The 9,993-nt window shown below is 37.8% G+C and overlaps 1 long non-coding RNA gene across 3 annotated transcripts in view; it reads right to left on the bottom strand.

Moving 5' to 3' along the window:
- Positions 1-2,332: 2,332 nt before the first annotated feature.
- LOC110344325 (uncharacterized) overlaps positions 2,333-9,993 on the bottom strand; it is a 377,838-nt gene continuing 370,177 nt past the window's right edge. For all 3 annotated transcript variants that reach the window (XR_015451649.1, XR_015451648.1, XR_015451650.1), the window contains 2 exons: positions 5,257-5,290; positions 2,333-2,633 (listed from right to left, as the gene is read on the bottom strand). This is a non-coding gene — a long non-coding RNA (uncharacterized LOC110344325). The remainder of the gene's footprint in view (positions 2,634-5,256; positions 5,291-9,993) is intronic.

Raw genomic sequence — 9,993 nt, 5'->3', positions numbered from 1 at the left:
AGAGTGATGAGTGGTTTGGGTATAAGGCTTATTAAGGCAGGCATGTGCTTTATTGATATGAGGAAACACTTCCTCCAATGTTTCTTTTAGGGTTGAATGCCAAAAAACACGTTTTTAGATACTAGAGCAAAAGTAATTTTACAATCTCATTAATCTCATTTAAGAAGTAGGATTAAGATTTAAGAGGTAAGATTGGAGGCCCTATTGTTTCACCACCAGCAAGAAATACCTGTGATTTTTTTCCAGGAAAAAAAAAAACATGAAAAATGCATTTCTTCATGAATAGCAGTATAGTCTCTAAACTGAAGTAGTTTTGATCCTGGGGGCTTTTAATACACTGAGGTGTTTGAACTGAGTGGGCAAACATGTCCTAATAAAAAATTGGAAAAAAAATAAAATGACAAGCTGCTGCATATTGAGTCTGTGAACACAATGTTTTTGTCACAATGTTTTGTCAAACTTTGAAAATTGATTAGTAATTTTACCTTTTTCTCTCAAGAAAGTAAAAATAAAAGAGGAAAAGCCTATATCCCTTCTTTTGAACAAAGGATTAGTTCCCTGAATATAGTCCATCACATAAGCTCACAGGTTGCCTTGATCCCAAGATGTGATAGTTAATTGTGGTGTCAACTTGAATAAAAAAGTATCTGGCTGATTGGCTTAGCATAGTTCTGGGTGTGTCTGGATAATGGAGTTACTAAAGAGAGAAGACCCACACTGGGTGTTGGTGGCACCAGCCAATAGGCTTGAAACCTGGATGAAATAAAAATGAAGAGGAGGAGGTATGGCTTCAGCTTCTTTGGAGGAGCTCATCTTCACCATCATCTTTGAACATTCATCTCCAGACTTCTAGTGCAGGCTCTTCTGCTTCCTGATATGGACTCACGCAGGACTCTGTAGTGATTTCCAGGCTTTTGACTTTTGAGTGGATCCTTGGATCTCCAACATGCAGACATCCCTTTGCATTCTTCCACATCTGACTCTTCAGGCAGCCATTGTAAGCCTACCTTGTAAAATATATATGTATATATAAAATATTATATATAATATAAATATATTTTATTTATATATTCATATATATTTTTATATATTTTATATATATGAAATTTTATATTTAATCTGTTCTTTTTGTGACCTGTAACTGATACACAAGCAAGAGATAAGAGACAAAGCTATCTGCCCCCTGGATTTTGCACAGAAGATAACTGGGGCTCAGAGCACTGAGGGAATAAAGGAACAAGACATAAATAGAAGATAATATTCTCTCAATTGGATGCTTCCACCTGTCCTCAGCTTCAGGGGAACTCTTAGCCAGCCTCTACCACCTTCAAGACCCTGAGGAAATCAAGAACAACTGTCCAGTATCTTCACACCCAGTTTCTTCTGGGTCCTTAAGTAACCTGATATGTAAACAGGAATCAAGACCCACGACTGGTCACAGTCGGCAATGTATATTACAAGTGCTCTACTGTTCTCTGACCTGTTCACTTAAGGACCTCACACAGGATTCAAACTTTTGACACCCTTAGCATGTATTTGACACTCTGAGGAAAACAACAATTTCATCCAGTATAGAGGCATCAGCCTAAAAGTAATCAATGCTCTCCCAACATATTTCTCTGCAATCTAACTAGTACTCAGTGTTGTAAAAAATACAAAGTAAATGAGAACTAGTCTTAGAGTTCAAAGTTATAATTTCAAACTAAATAAGAACTAGGCCATCCAAGAATGCATCAAGTATTCAACAACATTTGACTGAAGACAGAAGCTAGGTTCCCCCCTACTACATGTGGTAGGGGTGGAAGGAGATGTGTATCAAAGGAAGGGGAGAGAAGGTGGATCAAACACTCTTTTACTCTATGGGCTGAGCCAGGTTTCTTAAGTTCAGCATGATGATTACAAGGATAATCATTGTGGGAGTTATCCTGTGCATTCTAGGATGTTTAGTAACATTCTTGGCTTCTATGCACTAGATGCCAATAGCACTTCCCTACCCAGTCATGACAATCAAAAATGACCACACTTGAGAAAGAGATAGCTTCTACTTCCTATTGTCTTTTATTTCACACTTCATTTATATTTTGTGTTTTCATATAGGAGAAACTATGCAATATTTAAGCCATGTGTCTTATTTAGGGGATCAAGAGACAGAGTGAGAGGGGAGGAGGGAGAAGAAGGGGAAGAAAAAAAAGAATTAAGATGTGTTATGTACATGTACCAACTCACCACAAGGAATGTAATCATTATTTATTGTAAATATATACTAATAAAAACAGGAAAAAATGTTTCCAGACATAACTAAACATCCTCTAGAGAGGAACATCATCCCCAGTTGAGAAACACTTGAAAAATATTACCTCTTTGGAAGAATATGACTGATTCTATGTATTCAGAAATACTTCCCAGTAATTTGAGAACTGTCTGGGCCATATTTTTCTGTAAGTCTTTCATCACCTACACCATGCTGCCAAAGTCAAGTGAACAACAATGCCATGGGTGATGAAAGGATGTCTTTCCTTATTCCTTAGGGAATCAGTTCACCATCTGGTAAAAAATGTACATTAACAGGGCCAAGATTTACCTCAGTGGTGCTGTCGCCTGCCTCACGAGTGCAAGGTTCTGAGTTTGATCCCCTATACAAAAAAAAAAAGTGTGCATTAACATTTATAGTCAGCCCCTCTTATCCAGGGGCTTCACACAGATTCAACCAACCTTAGATGGAAAATGTAATTGGGCTGATTAGGGTTGCATCTATACTGAACATGCACAAATGACTTTCTTAACTCCTAAACAATAAAACATAACTACTACTTACATAGAATTAAACTTATATTAGGAACTATAAGTAATCTAGAGAAGATTTATTCATACAGCAGGATATGTGTGTGTCATGTGCAAATACTATACCATTTTATATAAAGTATGTGAGCATCCTCAATTCTGGTATTTACAGAGGTCCTAGAACCAGTTCCCTGTAGATATCAAGGGTCAACTGTACATGTATTGTTTTAGATGCAGAGGATGTCAGGTTTTATAGTTTTATCTCCTCAGCTGCTGGGACCGCTCCTGGAAGATCCTTTGCAGCTGTTGTCCCTCTTTGGAGGCTTCCCATGCTGGAAAAAATCTGCCTTAATGAAGGTCACACCTCTTTCAAGGACAGCCTGAACCTAATCACTATGTAGGTATGAAGACCTACTTATTTCCTCCAACTCATGTGAATTGAAGGGCCATGCCAACTCCAGAGCTCCTTGTAAGGCTCTCTCAACTTTTTCATCCACCCAGTCCTACCTCTTTTCTTTCCCTTCCACAGATGCTAAACTCAGAAGTGCTCCCTAAGAACAGCCTGCATACTAATCTCCATCTCAGAATTTGCTTCCCAGGAGATCCATCCTGCTACATTTTATAAGGTACAGTTCATATTCCCAGGCACTCATCTTCATATACATGGTCATATTTTTATTTCCAGGGGCATCCTGCTTTTGCTGTCAGGCCCATCCCTTATCAACCCTTTCAACATCATTTTTCAAAGAGCCCTAAACAAATTACTTGTACACAATGATCCTATCCAGCAAGTGTTTAAATCCCAGTGAGGGGAAAAATAATTAGAGACCCCTTTCTGTGGACTTAGAGCAGTTCTTTCCTTCGCAATCCATCATTTGGCTTGGCCAAAAGCACAGGGCTTTATCCTGAGCATGGACTAGTATCACACACGATGACACACACTCATGACTCCTAGCCATCTCTGGGGAAAAAATTCACTGTTCTCCTTTTTGCTCAGGAAGAATCAGGCAGCTGACATTCCACAGAGGCAAAGCTGGAGCTTTTAAGTCTACCCTCTGGTCTAATTTCCTACAGAGCAACTTTTAACTGCTGCTTCTTTCTGTCCAATTTTAACCCAAATGTTTCACATGTTCTCTCTGACTTCCCTAAATAACTGAGCTTTCTTTGCCCTTTTGTTCTCCTTATTTTCACCTCTTAGCCCAAATAGAAGTCTTTCAGGATACGGGCAGGAAAGTAGGCCAGTGCAATGTATGTGAAATTTCCATTTCTGGCAACGGCAGGTCTGCCCCTAAGCAAAATCACAAAAAAACAATGTGTTTTCTGGCCCCAACCTCCTTTTTCTAGTGGCTCTCTTCTTGCCCAGGTCCTAAGTCTGCAGTGATCACTACATGGGCCAAGAATTAGGTACCCCTTTAGCCCTCTGCACTTTCTTGTCTCTCTTTTGCCCATTAAAATCTTCCTCCTTTTGCCCCACTTACTTGGCTCCTAGTAGATTCCTGGAAGACTATTAACGTGAATTTGAGTAAATTATGACTGAGTCATAGTGATTTTATGGTGTGTAATTTATGCCCTTCCACAGGGCATTTTTAAAATCAATCTCCAGGAATGCGGGGACAAGTGATGTGTTAGCACTTCATGAAAAACAATTGGGGGCCTTTGTAGTCAAGGTAAACTTTCTCCATTTTGTAAATGATCCTTACAAGACTTTGAGTCACAAATGGTAGCCAACCTGAGTGATGAGACAAGGACTTCCTCCTGGAGATTTTTAAGTCCATCCTCTAGTCTAATTTCATATGGAGTGACCTGCAATCATGTTCCTACAGTGACTTGCAGTACAAAACAAACCAACTAGCCCTTCCATTCTCATGCAAGGAATAAAGTTACTGAACATCTCACTCAATGAAGCAAGCAAATAGATAAATCCAATGCTTACAAATAAAACTGGATTGATTTTGCTAAGGTGACTAGTTGCTTTTGGTGTTATTAGAAAAAAAACTGGGGGCTGGGGATTTAACTCAGTGGTTCTGCTGCCTGCCTAGCAAGCACAAGGTCCTGAGTTCAATCCCCAGTACCAAAACAAAAAGAAAAAAAAAAGGATATTAGGGCCAGGGATTTAGCTCAGTGGTTCTACCACCTGCCTTTCAACCATGAGGTCCCAAATTCAAACCCTGGTACCAAAAAAAAAAAAAAACTTTTAGGGCTGGGGATTTAGCTCAGTGGTTCTGCTGCCTGCCTCACAAGCTCAAGGTCCTGAGTTCAATACCCAGTACCAAAAAAAAAAAAAAAAAAAAAGGAAAAAACCTAACTTACCTTATTTCTTTTCCCTTTCTACATCTACTTCTGTAAAGCCTATTCAGCACTCATTATGAGGCTTAATTAAAATAAGCTCATAACAAATCAGCAGTAGATAATACAACAGCACAAATGTTCCTCAGGGGCATAAAGGAATTTTCATGCCACTCCCACCATACTTACCCTCAAATCTTTATACAGCTGTGCTCAGCAAGGGCTGTGGAATGCAGGCAATCCAAGGAGACATTTAAGGAGACATAGGAATGAGCAGGAATGAGAAAGGAGAAAAATGTATTTATCACCCCACAAGTAATTGTACATAGTTGACAAAAAATAACTAAGGGCAAACAAGTGAAAGAGAGTCTGTAACCAAGTTAGCAGCACTGGAGCTCTGATATTTCTTCTTATTATAAATGATGCTATAGTAAATATCTTCATCCATCCCCTATTGTGTTACTGAAACAACTATTTTTGATCATTTTTATTTTTATTTTTTTATTTATGTATCAGGGATCGAACTCAGGACCTTGTGCTTTTGAGGCAGATGTGGTGCCACTGACCTAAACCCCTGGCCATTTTTGATCATTTTTTTCCATTAAGTTTATTGGTACATTTTAGGTATAAAATACAGTTACGTTCATCATTGGGATCTTGTACCTTTACATGAGTATCTTGGTTCTTATTTTTTTCCCATTTCCTTGCCCTCCCTTCACCGCTTCCACCCTTCCCCATTCACAAAGATTTTATTTGCATTTTTTTCCTTTTCTCATATTCATTCTTTTCCCTTCTTTACTTTCCCCTACCCCTCCCACTTCCCCTACTCCTTTAGACCTTTTCATCCTATTACACAATATCAACTATACATTTTTTTTTAAAACTATAATATCAAGATTTAGAGGACATTACCACAGATTTTACAGAATTTAAAAGGATATAGAAAGCATTTTTTTAAAAATCTTTTTTGAAATAAATTTGACAACTTCTATGCAGTACCTTGGAAGACAAATTAATGAAACTGACTCTGGAAGAAATATAAAATTTGAATAGCACCTATTAAGGAAAGTATAGTCCTAGCTTGAAAACCTACCTATATGACAACAACAAGCTTATATGTATTTTTTTTTTGTTAGTGGGGATCAAACTCGGGTCCTTGCACTTGCAAGGCAGGCAGTGGAACCACTGAACTAAATCCCTGGCCCTGCTCATATATATTTTAACTGATAAACTATATCAAACATTTAAAGCAGAAAAAAGAAGGAACACGTCTCCCCTCATTTTAGGAAATCAACACTGTGCTAATATTAAAACTGTATAAAGATAATAGAAAAGTATGAACATAAATAAACATTTGTTTAACAAAACAAACTATTTGAAGTCAGATATGGCAGTATGTAGTAAGTGGTTTTATTATAGGGATGGCAGTGTTGGTTCAGGATTGGAAGATCCACCCCCATAGGTCATCATTTTAACAACGGAAAGGAAAAAGCCATGTGATCCTGTCGGCAGTTGGAGAAAAAGTATTGGACTAAATTCTACAGCTGTTCATGGTAAAAGCTATCAGGAGACTAGAAGTAAAACAGAACCTTCTCAACAATAAAAGACATGTACTCCATACTTCCAGCAAAAATACCTTATATGAATGGAAAAGATACAATGCTTTCTCTCTAAGGTAGGGAACAAGGGCAGATATGCCTGCTCTTCAACTGTCCATTAAACTTTGAAACATAGGCCCAAACCAAATTAGTCTGGCAATAAAAATAAACGAATAGCATAGGATTGCCAAAGTAGACATAAAATCTATATGTAGATGAAGTGATCATCTACAGAGAAAATACTAAGAAATCTCTAGGATCCCCTAGAACTTGTATTTGAATTGAGCAGGATTAGAAAACACAAGATATATATAAAAATTCAGGTCTATGTATAGCTGCTATAAATGAAGAATTGGATATTGAAATTTAAAAGTTATGTGGGAATACAAAGGACCTGGAAAAGGAAAAAGAAAAAAATAACAGTGTTGGAAGATACTTATTACCTGATTTTAAGACTTCTTATAAAACTACAGTAATCAGGGAAATGTTGGCATAAGGAAAGACATACAGATCAAAGGAATAAAACAGAGAATCTAGAAATAGAACCACATATATATGGTCCACTGATTTTTGAAAGATTGTTTAACATTAACATTTTATAGAACATAAACTCAACTCAAGAGCAGAGGAAAAGATAAAGTTTTCAACAAACAGTACTAGAACACCTGGTATCATATGTAAAAAATTAACCTCAACCATTTTTTTACATACATAAAAATAACTTGAAAGGATCTATGAACTTAAATATGAAAGCCTAAAAGTATAAAACTTTAAGAAGAAATTATGAGGGAAAATGTTCATGAATTTAGGGTAGGCGAGAATATCCTAGGATACAAAAAACATGATGTATAAAAGAAAAATATTGATGAGATTCCATTAAAATTTAGAATTTTAAAAGACATCATTAAGAAAATGAAAAGTAGTCTTTAACCAGAACATATTTATAATGTGTATAACCTATGACCAGAATATATAAAGAATTCTTACAGCTCATAAATAGACAACCCAATTCAAAAGCAGACACAAGATGATAAATAGCCAGTACAGCACAAGGAAAGGTGTGCAATACTAGAATAAGAAAAATACTAATCACTAAAATAACAAGATTGCATTATACACTCATTAGAGAGATTAAGTTAAAAATTTTAAAAGAACAAATGTCAGCTTAGGTGTGAACAATTTAGAACTTTTTAATACTGATAATGTGAACGTAAAATGATGAAGCCATTTTGGAAAACAATATAGAAATTTCTGGTATTACTGTTAGCAACCAACAGCTCTGTTCTTCAGTTTTTACATAAAAGAAATGAAAGCACATGTTCATAGTAGATTTGTACATACAGGTTGACTGTCCCTTATCTGAAATTCTTGGGACTAGAAGTGTTTCAGATTTTGGTTTGAAATCAACTTGATCTGCAAAGAGGATACCTACTCCTGCTTTTGTTCGGGTTCCTGTTGCATGCAGTATTGTTTTCCACACTTTAACTTTCAGTCTATGAGTTGCTTTTTGAAATTGTGTGTTTCTTTTATGCAGCATATTGGTGGATTTTGCTTGACCCATTCTACCAGTCTATTTCTTTTGACTGGTGAATTGAGAACATTAACATTGATAGTTATAACTGATACATATTGACTTATCATTGTCATCACATTTTTGTTGTTGGATTCTCCTACTTTGCATATAATTGCTTGTTGCGCCCAATGGATTCATTCTGCTGTGCTTCCTGGGGCTGTAATCCTCATTGTCTTTTCCTAGGATGCTGTCTAAAATTTTTTAGAGTGCTGCTTTAGGATTCATGAAGTTCCTAAGGTGCTCTTTGTCATGAAAGTATCTTATTTCTCCACCAATTTTGAAAGATAGCTTTGCAGGGTACATCAGTCTGGGTTGGAAGCTGCTTTCCTTTAGGGCTTGGAATATGTCACTCCAAGCTCTTCTTGCCTTGAGGGTTTGCATTGAGAAATCTGCTGTGCTTCTGATGGACTTTCATTTGTATGTGATTTGTTTCTTTTCTCTAACTGCTTGTAGAATTTTGTTCTTATGTTGGGTTTCTGGAATCTTTACTATTAAATGCCTATTTGTAGAATTTTTTGATCGTGGCTAGTTGGAGTCTTACATGCCTCACTTATCTGTATATCAAGTTCTTTTCCCCTGCTTGGAAGTTTTTTGCCATTACTTTTGTGAACAGTTTTTTTATGTCATCTGCACTCTCTCCTGTTTCTTCATTGATTCCAATCAGTCCTGTGTTATTCTTCTTTGCATCATCTGGCAGCTGCTGGTTTAATTTCTTGGGGTCTCTTACTATTTTAAAGAAATTTTCCTTTTCCTGGTCACTAATTCCAATCTTATCTTCTATATATGAAATTCTGTCTTCACATTGGCTCATTCTGCTGCATAGACTTTCAATGGAGTTTTTAATCTCCTGGAAATCTGTTTGCATCTGTTTTATGGCTTCCATTTGTTTCCTATGTTGGCATTCCATTATGTTCCTCAGCTCCTCTAATTTTTTATCTGTGTCCACTCTAGATTTATTCATCATGTCTTGCACTATGGGCACAATCTCTGCTGTTATCTGAGAAAATGTTTCTGATTTAATTTTTTCCAGGTCCTCTTTTGTTGCCAGTTCAGGGAGCCCAGGTGGTTGAATAACAGACTGTTACATCTCATTTCCCTTTGGGGTTGTCTTAGGTGATCTGGAAGTCTTGAGACTTGTTTACATACTTCCCATTTCAACAGATGCAGCCTGCTGTGCCTTTGTTGAGGCAACTTTTTGCTCACTCAGTGGTCTTCAATTCTCAGCAAGCCACAGAACTGCCTTTTCCCTGCTGCTCACCAGAACATTAATTCCTGGGTTCAAAAAGGTGGCCTTCTGGATCCCTGAGTTGACCTGTTGGCTGGGTGGGCTTCTGGCTGGGGCCTGTGCACACTTGGGATGATATCTAGGTGTGCCACTGGCTATGGCCCCTACACAGCTGTTGTCTGGGAGGGCCTTTGGTTGGGGGCTGTGTACCTCAGTTCCTGTTGTGTGTGCAAGCTTCTGGCTAGGGTCTTGTGCACTTACTGATGGTATTGGGGAAAATCTCTGGTTGTTGCTTTTGTGCCTGTGCAGCTCTTTTCAAGGCAGGCCCTTGGCTTTGGCTGGTGTGCCCTAGCCTCTGGGGTTGGGGTGGAGCCCAGGCTGGGATCTGCTTGTAGCCATGCTCCTCTGGTCTGCACTGCTGCTCTCCCAGCTAAGGTGATCTGATGTGCCTTCACTGCAGAGATTTTCTTCACTTTTCCTGTGGGCTTTAATTTTCATCAAGGGGCCTCAGAGAGGCCCTCTTTCTGTTA

Source organism: Heterocephalus glaber, unplaced genomic scaffold (genome assembly GCF_053883595.1).
Source record: "Heterocephalus glaber isolate CG9 unplaced genomic scaffold, H.glaber_assembly_v1.0 deba00001429, whole genome shotgun sequence".
Lineage (NCBI taxonomy): Eukaryota > Metazoa > Chordata > Mammalia > Rodentia > Bathyergidae > Heterocephalus > Heterocephalus glaber.
Note: the sequence above shows the minus strand (reverse complement) of the source record. Positions and strands in the feature narration are given on the sequence as shown.